General features: G+C 41.6%; 1 protein-coding gene across 2 annotated transcripts in view; it reads left to right on the top strand.

Annotated features, from left to right (window-relative positions):
* The first annotated feature begins 321 nt into the window (after window positions 1–321).
* Window positions 322–13,447, top strand: part of LYN (LYN proto-oncogene, Src family tyrosine kinase) — a 97,996-nt gene continuing 84,870 nt past the window's right edge. Inside the window, exon 1 of one of the 2 annotated variants that reach the window (XM_075826229.1) lies at window positions 322–569. The gene's annotated coding sequence lies outside the window, so the exon portion shown is untranslated. The remainder of the gene's footprint in view (window positions 570–13,447) is intronic. The other variant, XM_075826231.1, reaches the window with a different exon arrangement.

Below are 13,447 nucleotides of genomic sequence, written 5' to 3'. Positions count from 1 at the left end.
GACACAATTAAAAAGCATTGCGAATTTGCGTGTGTTAAAAATAGTGGGGCAAGGGCTTTATAAAAATGGCGTTCGGGATAAAAGTCCATACTTTGAAGGCATTTATGACAGAAAGCTGATGGAAATTCATTGATAAACTTCCCCCAGTGTCACAGGGGACTTGCAGCATATTTATTTAACAGGTGTGGCTCTATTTGAGATATTTTTGCCTTGTGTCCGCAGTATAGAGACGTTAAGTTATAGCAAAACTTGACCGGCATTATTGATAGCTGTGCCCTGTGTGCCCATCAAACAAGCGCAGGACTATGGTGTCCCCTCTGAGAACTGTCCTCGCCCTCTCGTCCCCATGCAAATTCCGCCTGAGGCTTCACACCAGGAAGTAGAGAGAAAATCTCCGGAGTGACCTGAGAGAAGTTCCTCATAGTGAGCGGCTGCACGGAGCAGCGTCCACATCCCCTCACACGGAGTCGCCTCACACGGGGTCGCCACACACCGGACTCACTACACACAGGACTCACTATTATACTGGCGGCTGGAGGACCCTGTGCTGCCCGTGGAGGACAACTAGGGTGAGTCCCCCCTCAAACTTTGCCTCCATACAAGTGCACCTGTTAATGCAGCTCGCTACACCCTGAGGAGAAAGCTGGGGCCATCATTACCGCGCTCCTCTACAGACTATTGTTAGTTTAGAACTGTATATAAAGCGCATGCTACATCTGTAAGTGTTGGATTGCAGTACTACAACCCCTATCATCTGCTGCCACTGCCCTATATAGTACCCATGTGCTGTTGCTCGGGGTTATGAGGTGACTTGTGTCGACTTTTCCTTATAAATTCAATACGTCTATGACCGGTTTTATGCTGGAGGTGCTTGTACGGTTGGGCTACGTTCATACTGGAAATGCAATGTATGCCGAGTGTAGAAATACATCAGCATTTCTTGTTTCAGTGTTGGTATTTTAGACCCCATTCACATACTCCGGAAAATATTGAATGCGCTGGGGATTCCCCTCATTGAATTACAATAGGGCTAATGCGCCTGCAGTTTCGTTAGCCGATCCGTGGCAGACATTTGAGTTTCAACTGTGGATTTCCTAAAATGCCAATGGCAAATCAGTGCTGTGTGAATATGGTCTTATAGTGCACAGCTGTTTTCACATTTCTGCAGACTTCAGATCTAAATTCTCCCAGTATTCTCATTGTCTGCACTGGGCTTGCATTGTGGATGTCAAGGGATCTACTGTACTAGGTAATACCAGGCACTGTACAGGATCTGATGGAGGAAAAACGAACTATAGTCAAGCTGTTGTGGTTTTGTTTGTGGACCAGCTTGTTGACTGTTTCCAATAACTGTAAGTGCAGCTCTCTAGAGTAGCTCAGGATCAGTACAAAACGTCTGAAAATACGGAGCTGTTTTCAAGCAGTTTTTTTTTAGCATCTCGCGTTTTTTATGCCCGTTTTTGGAGCTGTTATTCTATAGAGTCAATGAAAAACGCCTCAAGAAGTGACATTAGCAGAACACCGTTTTTCCCATTGAAATCAATGGGCAGGAGGCGTTCCGCTTCCGATTTTTCGGCCGAAATGAAGCCGTGTGAACGTACCCTAACAGCTGGGATCAGGGTCCCCCTCCTTAGATGCTGTTTAACCCACTAATCTAAGTGGCGGCCGCATCTAAGTGATTTCAGAGGTTGAGGTAGCGATGGTTTTATGGCAGCTGGGGGCCGTCTATTAGGCCCTAATAGAATGCCTGTCAGTTTTAGACTGACAGGCATAATACACTGCAGTCCAGAAGTATTGCAGTGCATTCTAAAAGCGATCAAACGATTACATAGTGAAGACCCATAGATAAAGTAAAAAATGCATCAATAAAGTTTATAATTAAAAAAAACAAAACTATTTTTCCCCTTACAAAATGCTATATTATGGAAAAAAATAAAAAAAAGCTACACATAATGGTGGAGTATTTAAACTAGGGCTGAGGTGGGAGGTCAATGTAGAAAATAAAGGGGTAGTCAGATTAGAGAGGGGTCAGACTATATTGGTGGGGGGGGGAAGAAACCGACTGGGGGGAGGACTAGACAACCGGATAAGGAGATCATTTTGTTACAAAACCGCAGTGAAAATAAAAATGCCCAAATAATCACATTTCTCATACTGAAAGTGAAAAATTAAAATGCAAGTTAAGGCTGGGTTCACACGAGCGTGTGCTTTTTGCGCACGCAAAAAACGCGGCGTTTTGCCTGCGCAAAAGGCACTGAACAGCTCCGTGGGGCCTCAGCATATGATGTGCGGCTGCGTGCTTTTCGCGCAGCCGCCATCATTATGACACTCCGTTTGGATGTTTGTAAACAGAAAAGCACGTGGTGCTTTTCTGTTTTCATTCATCCTTTTCACAGCTGTTGCGCGAATCACGCTGGTTGCACGGAAGTGCTTCCGTGTGGCATGCGTGGTTTTCACGCACCCATTGACTTCAATGGGTGCGTGATGCGCGAAAAACGCCCAAAGAACGGACATGTCGTAACTTCTTTTCAGTGTACTCACGCTGCGTAAAAATCACGCACATGTCGGCCCCATAGACTAATATAGGTCCGTGCGACGCGCGTGAAAATCACGCGCGTTGCACGGACGTATATCCCGTTCGTCTGAATAAGCCCTTAAAATGTATGTTCACAAATGCCAGAAGTCCAGCAAGTAAAATGGGGGAGCTGGAGGACTTGGTACTGGAAGAAAATATAGATATAGTTGGTGTTGCTGAAACATGGCTGGACTCTTCACATGACTGGGCTGTAAATCTACAGGGTTTTACACAGTTTCGGAAAGACAGGACAAATAGGAAAGGCGGTGGTGTATGTCTGTATGTGAGAAGTGATATGAAAGCGGTGGTGTATGTCTGTATGTGAGAAGTGATATGAAGGCGTGTGTGAAAGAGACATTAGAGGCTGAAGATTGTGAGGGGGTTGAAACCTTTTGGGTGGAACTAGAAAGGGAGGTAATCACTGAAAAAAATACTTTTGGTGTAATCTATAGACCCCCCAATATAACTGAGGTGATGGAAGATCAGCTATATAAACAGATGGAGCGGGCTGCACAGGGGGGTAATGTAGTGATAATGGGAGATTTTAATTACTGGGATATTAATTGATGTCATGGTTCGGCTTCAACTGCAAAGGGGAGACAATTCCTCAACCTGTTGCAGGAAAATTTTATGGGCCAGTTTGTGGAAGACCCGACTAGAGGTGAAGCTCTGTTGGATCTGGTCATTTCTAATAATGCAGAGCTTGTTGGGAATGTCAATGTTCGTGAAAACCTCGGTACAGTGATCACAATATAGTTATATTTTACCTATACTGTAAAAAACAAACGCAGGCTGGGAGGACAAAAACACTTAATTGTAAGAAAGCCAATTTCCCCAGGATGAGGGCTGCAATTCAGGATATGGACTGGGAAGAACTAATGTCAAATAATGGTCCAAATGATAAATGGGCGATTTTCAAATCTACTTTGGGTTATTATAGTTCAAAATTTATTCCTATAGGTAACAAGTATAAACGACTCAAATTAAACCCCACATGGCTTACACCTTCTGTAAAAAGGGCAATACATGACAAAAAAAAAAGGCATTTGAAAAATACAAATCTGAGGGTACAGCTGTAGCCTTTGTAAAATATAAAGAGCTTAATAAAATCTGTAAAAATACAAAATGAAAGGCAGGTGGCCAAGGATTGTAAAACAAATCCCCAAAAATTCCTCAAGTATGTAAATGCAAAAAAGCCAAGGTCTGAAAATGTAGGACCCCTAAATAGCAGAAATGGGCAGTTGGTCACAGGGGATCAAGAGAAGGCAGAGTTACTAAATGGGTTCTTTAGCTCTGTATATACACTACCGTTCAAAAGTTTGGGGTCACCCAGACAATTTTGTGTTTTCCATGAAAACTCACACTTATATTTATCAAATGAGTTGCAAAATGACTAGAGAATATAGTCAAGACATTGACAAGGTTACAAATAATGATTTTTATTTGAAATAATAATTTTCTCCTTCAAAACTTTGCTTTCGTCAAAGAATGCTCCATTTGCAGCAATTACAGCATTGCAGACCTTTGGCATTCTAGCTGTTAATTTGCTAAGGTAATCGGGAGAAATTTCACCCCATGCTTCCAGAAGCCCCTCCCACAAGTTGGAATGGCTTGATGGGCACTTCTTGCGTACCATACGGTCAAGCTGCTCCCACAACAGCTCTATGGTGTTGAGATCTGGTGACTGCGCTGGCCACTCCATTACAGATAGAATACCAGCTTTCTGCTTCTTACATAAATAGTTCTTGCATAATTTGGAGGTGTGCTTTGGGTCATTGTCCTGTTGTAGGATGAAATTGGCTCCAATCAAGCGCTGTCCACAGGGTATGGCATGGCGTTGCAAAATGGAGTGATAGCCTTCCTTATTCAAAATCCCTTTTACCTTGTACAAATCTCCCACTTTACCAGCACCAAAGCAACCCCAGACCATCACATTACCTCCACCATGCTTGACAGATGGCGTCAGGCACTCTTCCAGCATCTTTCCAGTTGTTCTACGTCTCACAAATGTTCTTCTGTGTGATCCAAACACCTCAAACTTCGATTCGTCTGTCCATAACACTTTTTTCCAATCTTCCTCTGTCCAATGTCTGTGTGTTTTTGCCCATATTAATCTGTTCCTTTTATTAGCCAGTCTCAGATATGGCTTTTTCTTTGCCACTCTGCCCTGAAGGCCAGCATCCCGGAGTCGCCTCTTCACTGGCGTTTTGCGGGTACTATTTAATGAAGCTGCCAGTTGAGGACCTGTGAGGCGTCTATTTCTCAAACTAGAGACTCTAATGTACTTGTCTTGTTGCTCAGGTGTGCAGCGGGGCCTCCCACTTCTCTTTCTACTCTGGTTAGAGCCTGTGTGTGCTGTCCTCCTGAAGGGAGTAGTACACACCGTTGTAGGAAATCTTCAGTTTAGAGTTTAATCGAACCCACAAATGCTCCAGATTCTCAACTAGCTCAAAGGAAGGTCAGTTTTATAGCTCCTCTAAACAGCAAAACTGTTTACAGCGGTGCTAACATAATTGCACAAGGGTTTTCAAGTGTTTTCTAATCATCCATTAGCCTTCTAACACAGTTAGCAAACACAATGTATCATTAGAACACTGGAGTGATGGTTGCTGGAAATGGGCCTCTATACACCTATGTAGATATTGCATTAAAAACCAGACGTTTGCAGCTAGAACAGTCATTTAGCACATTAAGGCTGGGTTCACACGACCATGTTACGTCCGTAATGCACGGAACGTATTTCGGCCAGAAGACCCGGACCGAACATAGTGCAGGGAGCCGGGCTCCTAGCATCATAGTTATGTACGATGCTAGGAGTCCCTGCCTCGCTGCAGGACAACTGTCCCGTACTGTAATCATGTTTTCATGTTTTGAGTAGACAGGGCAGCGATGAGCATTGTTCACTATGTGAAGTCACATACACCCACATTAATGTTACTGAAGTGTCTTGACAGTAAATAGACATCGCGTCCAACCAGGACGGGATGTCTATTCACAATCCCGACACTTCGGTAACGTTTGTGCGTGACTTACAGCACAGCACATAGAGATCACGTTGTGCTGTCATTTACAGCGTGATCTCGCGAGATTACGCTTGCTTTGCTGTAAGTCACACACAAACATTACCGAAGTGTCGAGAGTGTGAATAGACATCCCGTCCTGGTTGGGCGCAATGTCTATTTACTGTCAAGACGCTTCAGTAACGTTAATGTGGGTGTATGTGACTTCACATAGTGAACAATGCTCATCGCTGCCCTGTCTACACAAGGCAATTATCGGCAATGAGCGTTATATGAACGCTCATCTACACGATAATCGCCCAGTGTAAAAGGGCCTTAAGGGTCCTTTTACACTGGCCAATATCGGGCGTAAAGGTCCTATTACACGGCCCTACGTGGGCCGTGTAAACGAGCGCCGATCAACGAGTCAGCTAGTTGAAGGGTGCTTGTATGCGCCATTCACAAAGAGCTATGTATAGGGATGAGCGCTCGTTACTTCGATCGCTTTTCCTCCTACATTTCTATCATGTCGGCAGCATGTCTCCCTGTTTACATATGGAGATGGGCTGCCGACAATAATCAAATATTCGGCAGCATAAAAGATACAATCAGCCGATGATTGAGTGTTTGCTCCTTCATTGGCTGATTGTTGCCCTCTTTACACAGGGCAATGATCGGGAGCATTCATATGAACTTTCGTTTGCCCGATCGTTGGCTGGTGTAAAAGGGCCCAAATACGTATTGTTGTATTTGTATTGATTGTGAATGTGTTATTATGGGAAGTGGATTATTAAGCGCATATGTAAATATCTCATACTGAGAGATCTTTCCAGCCTTATTTAATGCATGGGTTTGTGTGAAAAGCAGAAGTAAAGAATCTTTACTGAAACAGTTTATGCAACACAACCTTTTTGGGCATTTAGATAGTGACACAAATATTCTTTAAAGATCCCTTAAAGTGACAGTAAGGAACTAATGAAACCAGCATCTATTTATTTTATGGTTGTCGACAATAACGGGTTAAATACTAAATACTGATCACTTACTGCATGTAAGCTATATGGCTTGCTAGGTTACAATATGCTTACTACAGACAGTCATATCAAAGTTTTGTTTTTTTTGCCTTAAGGCCTCATGTACACTTCCGTTGCCCGTCGTACGGCCGCTAATAACGGATCCGTGAAACATGGACCACACACAGATGGCTTCCATGTGCAGTCCGTTGTTTCAACGGACGAAATGAATCAGATGGCCGAGACTGTTCCGTCAAAAACGGACAGGAGTAGGACCTGACCTATTTTTGGCCGAATGGTTCCGTTAAAACAAAAGTGTGCATGGCCCCATAGAAATGAGTCTGTGTGCTATCTGTTAAAAAAAAACAAAAAAACGGATAGCACACTGAATAAAATAACTGAAGTGGGCATGATGCCTTAGGTCTTATTCACACGACCGTGTTATACGTCCGTGCTACGCGCGTGATTTTCACGCGCGTCGCACGGACCTATGTTAGTGAATGGGGCCGTTCAGACTGTCAGTAAATTTCACGCAGCGTATGTGAAAAATAGCGAGACGTAAACTTGTGGAAGAACACTCATTTGGAAAATGTTTGCCCATAAAAACATTACAATTTACATTTGTATCCTTTTTTTGTGTGTACTCCGTTATGTAAGGCTTCGTTCACATCTGCGTTGGGGTCCCGTTCTGATGGTCCATCGGAGGTTTCTGTCAGAACGGGACCCTGCGCAGACACAAACTGACATCGACAGAAACCTGAGGTTTCTGATTCCATGACCATTGATTTCAATGGTGACGGAGCCGGTGCCCGTGGTTTGTGTCTGTTGTGCACCGGACCCGTCGTTTTGCCGGAAGCAATAGCATAGTCGACTACGCTATTGCTTCTCTATTGCTTCCGGCACAACGAAGAGTCGGGTGCACAACAGACACAAACGGAAACCACGGGCACCGGCTCCGTCACCTCTGGTTTCCGTCTGTGTCAGTTAGTGTCTGCTCAGGGTTTCGTTCTGACGGAACCCTCCCGACGGAACGTCAGAACGGGACCCCAACGCAGATGTGAACGAAGCCTAAGACCTATGGATCAAACTTGATCTGAACAGAGCCTTACATCTCTATTTACAGAATTACAATGGAGAATATTTATCAATAATGGCAAAAAATGTATAAAAATGGCACACCTAGCATATTTTATTTGGCACAACTGGTTTGACATGTCTCTCTTCCTTACATCTCATGGCTGATGTAAAATTACTTCATTATTTACTAGATCTATATATATATATATATATATATATATATATATATATATATATATATATATATATATAATATTTTCGAGACACTTTTTAAAACTCTTGATATTAACGTAAAAAGCATCTAAAAACATAATACATTTGACACACGACCAGAGCTTCATTTTTGGGGAACTTTTGGTAAGAATATTGATGCAGACTTGTATTTACATTCGTGGCTAGATTGGTACTGGAAATATATGATCTATGTTTACATAATCACATACATGGTTGATCTGGTATCCCTGTGGGGGGTACATTTATTTTCAGGGTACACATTTTGCAATAGAATAGAACCACTGCTTCCTATGTAATGAAGCCCTTTGTTTGCCCAAATCTTTACCTGTCCCACCACAATCTTAGCCAAAATTTTGAGGTTCAAAAGAAGGGCCCAACAGTAGCGCTGCTGATATCAAAAGGAATACAGGTGAAATTGAATTAAAGTGTAGCTACACGTTCGACAAACTTCTCACATGTCAGAAGTTTGGATTGGTGGGGGTCCGAGCACTGAGACCCCCACCAATTGCTAGAACGAAGCCGCTAAAGAACTCGTGTTAGCGCTCAGCTGCTTTGTGTCTGTTCGGCTTTTTCCGCAAATGAATGTATCGTGTACGGGCTCAATACAAAGTCCAAGAGCCCGTACTCCGATACATTTATTTCCGGAAAAAGCCGAACAGAAACGAAGCAGCTGGGCACTCACATGAGTTCTTCAGCTGCTTCGTTCTAGCGATTGGTGGCGGCCTCAGTTCTCGGACCCCCACCAATCCGAACTTCTGACATGTTACTTTGACATGTCAGAAGTTTGTCGAACGTTTAGCTACACAACATATTCGATACAATGTAATAGCACATCATGTTGTACCTTGAATGTTGATGTTGTTGCTTTATTTTCTTAGATGGACTTGCTTCTTGTCTTGTATTTGATTTTATATAGACCTGATGGTACTTTCATGTGCACTATTATATCAGATGGTCTAATGTTTTCACTTTTGTTAGGTGATATACATGTATAACATGAGATGCTGTACTTGGCCGTTTATTGTCAAGATGTATGTCTATTAGGGATGCACGGTGCATCGAAACTTCGATCCTGTTTCGATACTGTGCATCCCTAAACGGTTCGATACCGCTATTTCCTGTAATTCGATACTGAGCTGCGCAGCCGCACAGCTCAGTATAGTAACACATGAATGTATGGGAGCGCGGCTGCGGCTGTGTACTTCAGCCACAGCCCCGCTCCTGAGTCATGATAAGTTCGCGGGGTCAGGATGATGCGATGCGGCCAGCGCTGCACTAATGATCTGCGGCACTGGAGACAGAACATGGCGGGCGCACTCCAAAACACCCCCGTGTTCTGTCCTCAGTGCCTGAACCTCCGCTCATTAGTGCAGCGCCGGCCGCACCTCCTCATGCTGACCGCACGCGCACTTCCTGTCAGGAGCGGGGCAATGGCTGTATTACACAGCCGCAGCCACGCTCTATAACGGCGGAGATCAGAGAAACCTCTCATCTCCGCCGTTATTCCCCTGAATGCTGCGATCACAGCGGACTGCAGCATTCAGGAGAAAATGAACAGGGGGGATGCCCCTGGATCGCGTCACAGGGAATTCCTGTGACGCGATCGAGGGCCATACCATATATGGGCAGACAGCCCAGGGTCTATTGACGGACCCCAGGGCTGTCTTACCATATTTCCTGTTAGGGCATACCCAAGTATGTCCTAACATCTGCCTGTGTGCTATCTGTCCACAGGCTAATGTACTTGCACATATCTGATATATGTCAGTACATTAGAGTTTAAAAATAAAGTAAAAACAAAGTATTGTTAAAATGGAAAAAAAAAAATACACATTCACCTTTTTTACAATTAACATTAAAATAAGTCTCAATACATAAAATATTCACACATTCAGTATTGGCGCGCGCAACAATTTTTTTGCATCATTTATGACGTGTACGCTGTAAAAAAATGAAATAAACATGGCTTTCTTTCACTTATTAATGTGAGGCGCGAGGTGCGATGAATATAACCTCCATGTGCCTCACATTAATAGTAATTAACCCCATCATGTACCTCGCACATTAACCCATTATGACTGAGAAACATGATGGGATTAATTACTATTAATGTGAGGCGCGTTCAAAATTCATCACACGTCGCGCCTCACATCAGAAAACGGAAGAATTTTTTTTTATTACTGTTGGCAAAAGTATCGAAATTGGTATTGAAATCGCAATACTAAACGAAGTATCGGTATCGAAGTCCAAATTCTGGTATCGTGACATCCCTAATGTCTATGTACGTGTTTTATTTTCTGAAAATAAAGATTTGAGAAAAAAAAAAAAAGTCCAGGCAGTAGCGTTTAAATAAAGTATGGTCTTTATTGTAGCAGTTTTGATGCCGTACTGGCATCTTCATCAGGCAAATACCTTTACAGACAAAACAGACACATCTTATATAATAGAGCCAATTATGCAAAGTAAATTTTCCAAAAACCACCAGAAATCCAACTGTGACATCATATGAGGTTAGAGGGTGAAAGTGACAGGCAGATGAGAAGACCAATGATATGATACAATAAGCATAATGGACAGAAAAACATGATGAACTAAATATGTTAAACGGCGCGTAAAAAAATACCCCGTAAAAAAAGAAGTGCATGTCACTTCTTGAGCCGTTTTTCATTCTCAATAGAAAAACCACTCCAAAAACAGCCGTAACAAACACACAAGAAAACGCTTGATGCATAAAAAACGGTTGAAAATCAGAGGCTGTTTTCCCTTGAAAACCGTTCCATATTTTACAGCCGTTTTTTATTAAGCGTGTCAACATTGCGTAAGAACACACAGAACCCACAGGGAAATCTGGCCAAAAGACAACACCAACTCTCCATGTCTAGCTTGCAGCTTGATAGACATATGCTGTATTCTCACTGGGCAGTCGAGGGCAATTTGATTTCCAATTATTTATTTTTTTAATTTGGGTTTCTCTCCTTTTTTTTTTTCTTTTCCTTACAAACAAAACGCACACTATAATACCACAAAAGAAACATTAGTCCCATCCCAGTAAATGCGCTTCACATTTATAAATAACCAAATAACAAATTTATCTGTCTTAACCCCTTAGTGTCTAAGCCTGTTTTGGCCTTCAGGACCAGCCCCATTTTTGCAAATCTGACATGTGTCACTTTATGTGGTAATAACTCCAGAATGCTTTTACCTATCCAAGCGATTCTGGCATTGTTTTCTCGTGACATGTTGTACTTTGATACTGAAAAAATGTTGTCGTTAAATTCAATATTTATTTGTAAGAAACGCCAAGATTTAGAGAAAATTAGCAAAAATTAGCATTTTTCTAAATTTTAATGTATTTACTTGTAAAACAGATAGTTATACCACACAAAATACTTACTAGTTTATATTTCCCATATGTCTACTTTATGTTTGCGTCGTTTTTTGAACATTCTTTTATTTTTCTAGGACGTTACAAGGCTTAGAACTTTAGCAGAAATTTCTCATATTTTCAAGAAAATTTCAAAAGGCTATTTTTTCAGGGACCAGTTCAGTTCTGAAGTGGCTTTGAGGGCCTTATATATTAGAAAGTCCCCAGAAGTGACCCCATTTTGAAAATTGCACCTTTCAAAGTATTCAAAACAGCATTCACAAAGGGTTTTAGCCCTTTAGGCGTTTCACAGGAATTAAAGCAAAGTAGAGGTGAAATGTACAAATTTAATTTTTTTTCTTCAAAAATTCATTTCTAATACATTTTTTCTGTACCACAGAAGGTTTTACACAAGAAATGCAACTCAATATTTATTGCCCAGATTCTGCAGTTTTTAGAAATATCCCACATGTGGCCCTAGTTTGATAATGGACTGAAGCACCGGCCTCAGAAGCAAAGTAGCACCTAGTGGATTTTGGGCTTCCTTTTTTTATTTTAGGTACCATGTCCGGTTTGAGGAGGTCTTGTGCTGCCAAAGCAGTGGAAACCGCCCAAAAGTGACCCCATTTTGGAAACTATACCCCTCAAGGAATTTATCTATGGGTATAATTAGCATTTTGAACCCACAGTTTTTTTGCTAAATTTATTTGAATTAGTATGTGAAGATGAAAATCTACTTTTTTGGTGAAAAAACATAGAAATTTTAAATTTTTACAAGGAATAAAGTAGAAAATCACCCCAACATATGTAAAGCAATTTCTTCCGATTTATAGCAATACCCCATATGTGGTAATAAACTGCTGTTTGGACCCACAGCAGGCCTCAGAAGAGAAGGAGCACCATTTGGATTTTGGATTTCTGATTTTGCTGGAATAGTTTTCAGTGCTGTGTCGCGTTTGCAATGCACTGGAGGGATGAAAACCGTGGAAACCCCCCAATAGTGACCCCATTTTGGAAGCTACACCCCTCAAGGAATTTTTCTAGGGGTAATTTTTCTAGGGGTAAAGTTAGCATTTTGACCCCACAGTTGTTTTGCTGAATTCATTGGAATTAGTTGTAAAGGTAAAAATCTACTTTTTTTCTGGAAAAAGGTAGCCATTTTTAATTTTTACAAGGAATAAAGCAGAAAAAGCACCCCAACATTTGTAAAACAATTTCTCCTGATTACGTAAATACCCCATATGTGGTAATAAACTGCTGTTTGGACCCACACCGGGGCTTAGAAGGGAAGGAGCGCTATTTGGCTTTTGGAGCTCAAATTTAGCTGGAATAGTTTTTGGGTGTCATGTCGAATTTGCAAAGCCCCTGAGAGACCGAAACAGTGGAAGCCGCCCAAAAGTAACCCCATTTGGGAAACTACACCACTTAAGGAATCTATCTAGGGGTATAGTGAGCATTTAGGCCCCACACGTCTTTTGCAGAATTTATTAGAATTAGGGCGTGAAAATTAATATCAACATTATTTCCACTAAAATGTTGAATTTTTTCAATTTCACAAGGGATAAAGGAGAAAATGCACACCAACATTTGTAAAGCAATTTCTCCCGAGTACGGCAATACCCCACGTGTGGTCATAAATGTTTTTTCATTAGAAAGTAATTAACCCTTTACGAACTGATTCATGTTTTGCTTTTTCGTTTTTCCTCCCCGCTTTCCGAGAGCCACTACTTTTTTTATTTTTCTGTCAATAGAGCGGTGTGAGGGCATATTTTTTGCGGGACGAGCGGTAGTTTTTATTGGTACCATTTTTTGGTACATAAGACTTTTTGAGCACTTTTTATTACATTTTTTGGTAGAGCCAGGGTGACCAAAAAACTGCGATTTTGCCGTTTAAAATTCTTTATTTTTCACGGGGTTTACAGTGTGAGTTAAATAATGGTATATTCTAATAGCTTGGACTTTTACAGACGCAGCGATACCAATTTTGTGTATTTTTTTTCATTTTTTTACATTACTTTAGAGAAAAAATTTGAAAAGGGTTTATTTTTGGACTTTAAATATTTATTTACATTTTTCCACTGATAATAACTATTTACTTTTGTTTTTACACATTTTATTAGTCCCCCTGGGAGACTTGAACCAGCGATTGTTAGATCACTGGTAGAATACACTGCAATACTAATGT

This window comes from Rhinoderma darwinii, chromosome 5, assembly GCF_050947455.1.
Source record: "Rhinoderma darwinii isolate aRhiDar2 chromosome 5, aRhiDar2.hap1, whole genome shotgun sequence".
Classification (NCBI taxonomy): Eukaryota; Metazoa; Chordata; class Amphibia; order Anura; family Rhinodermatidae; genus Rhinoderma; species Rhinoderma darwinii.
Note: the sequence above shows the minus strand (reverse complement) of the source record. Positions and strands in the feature narration are given on the sequence as shown.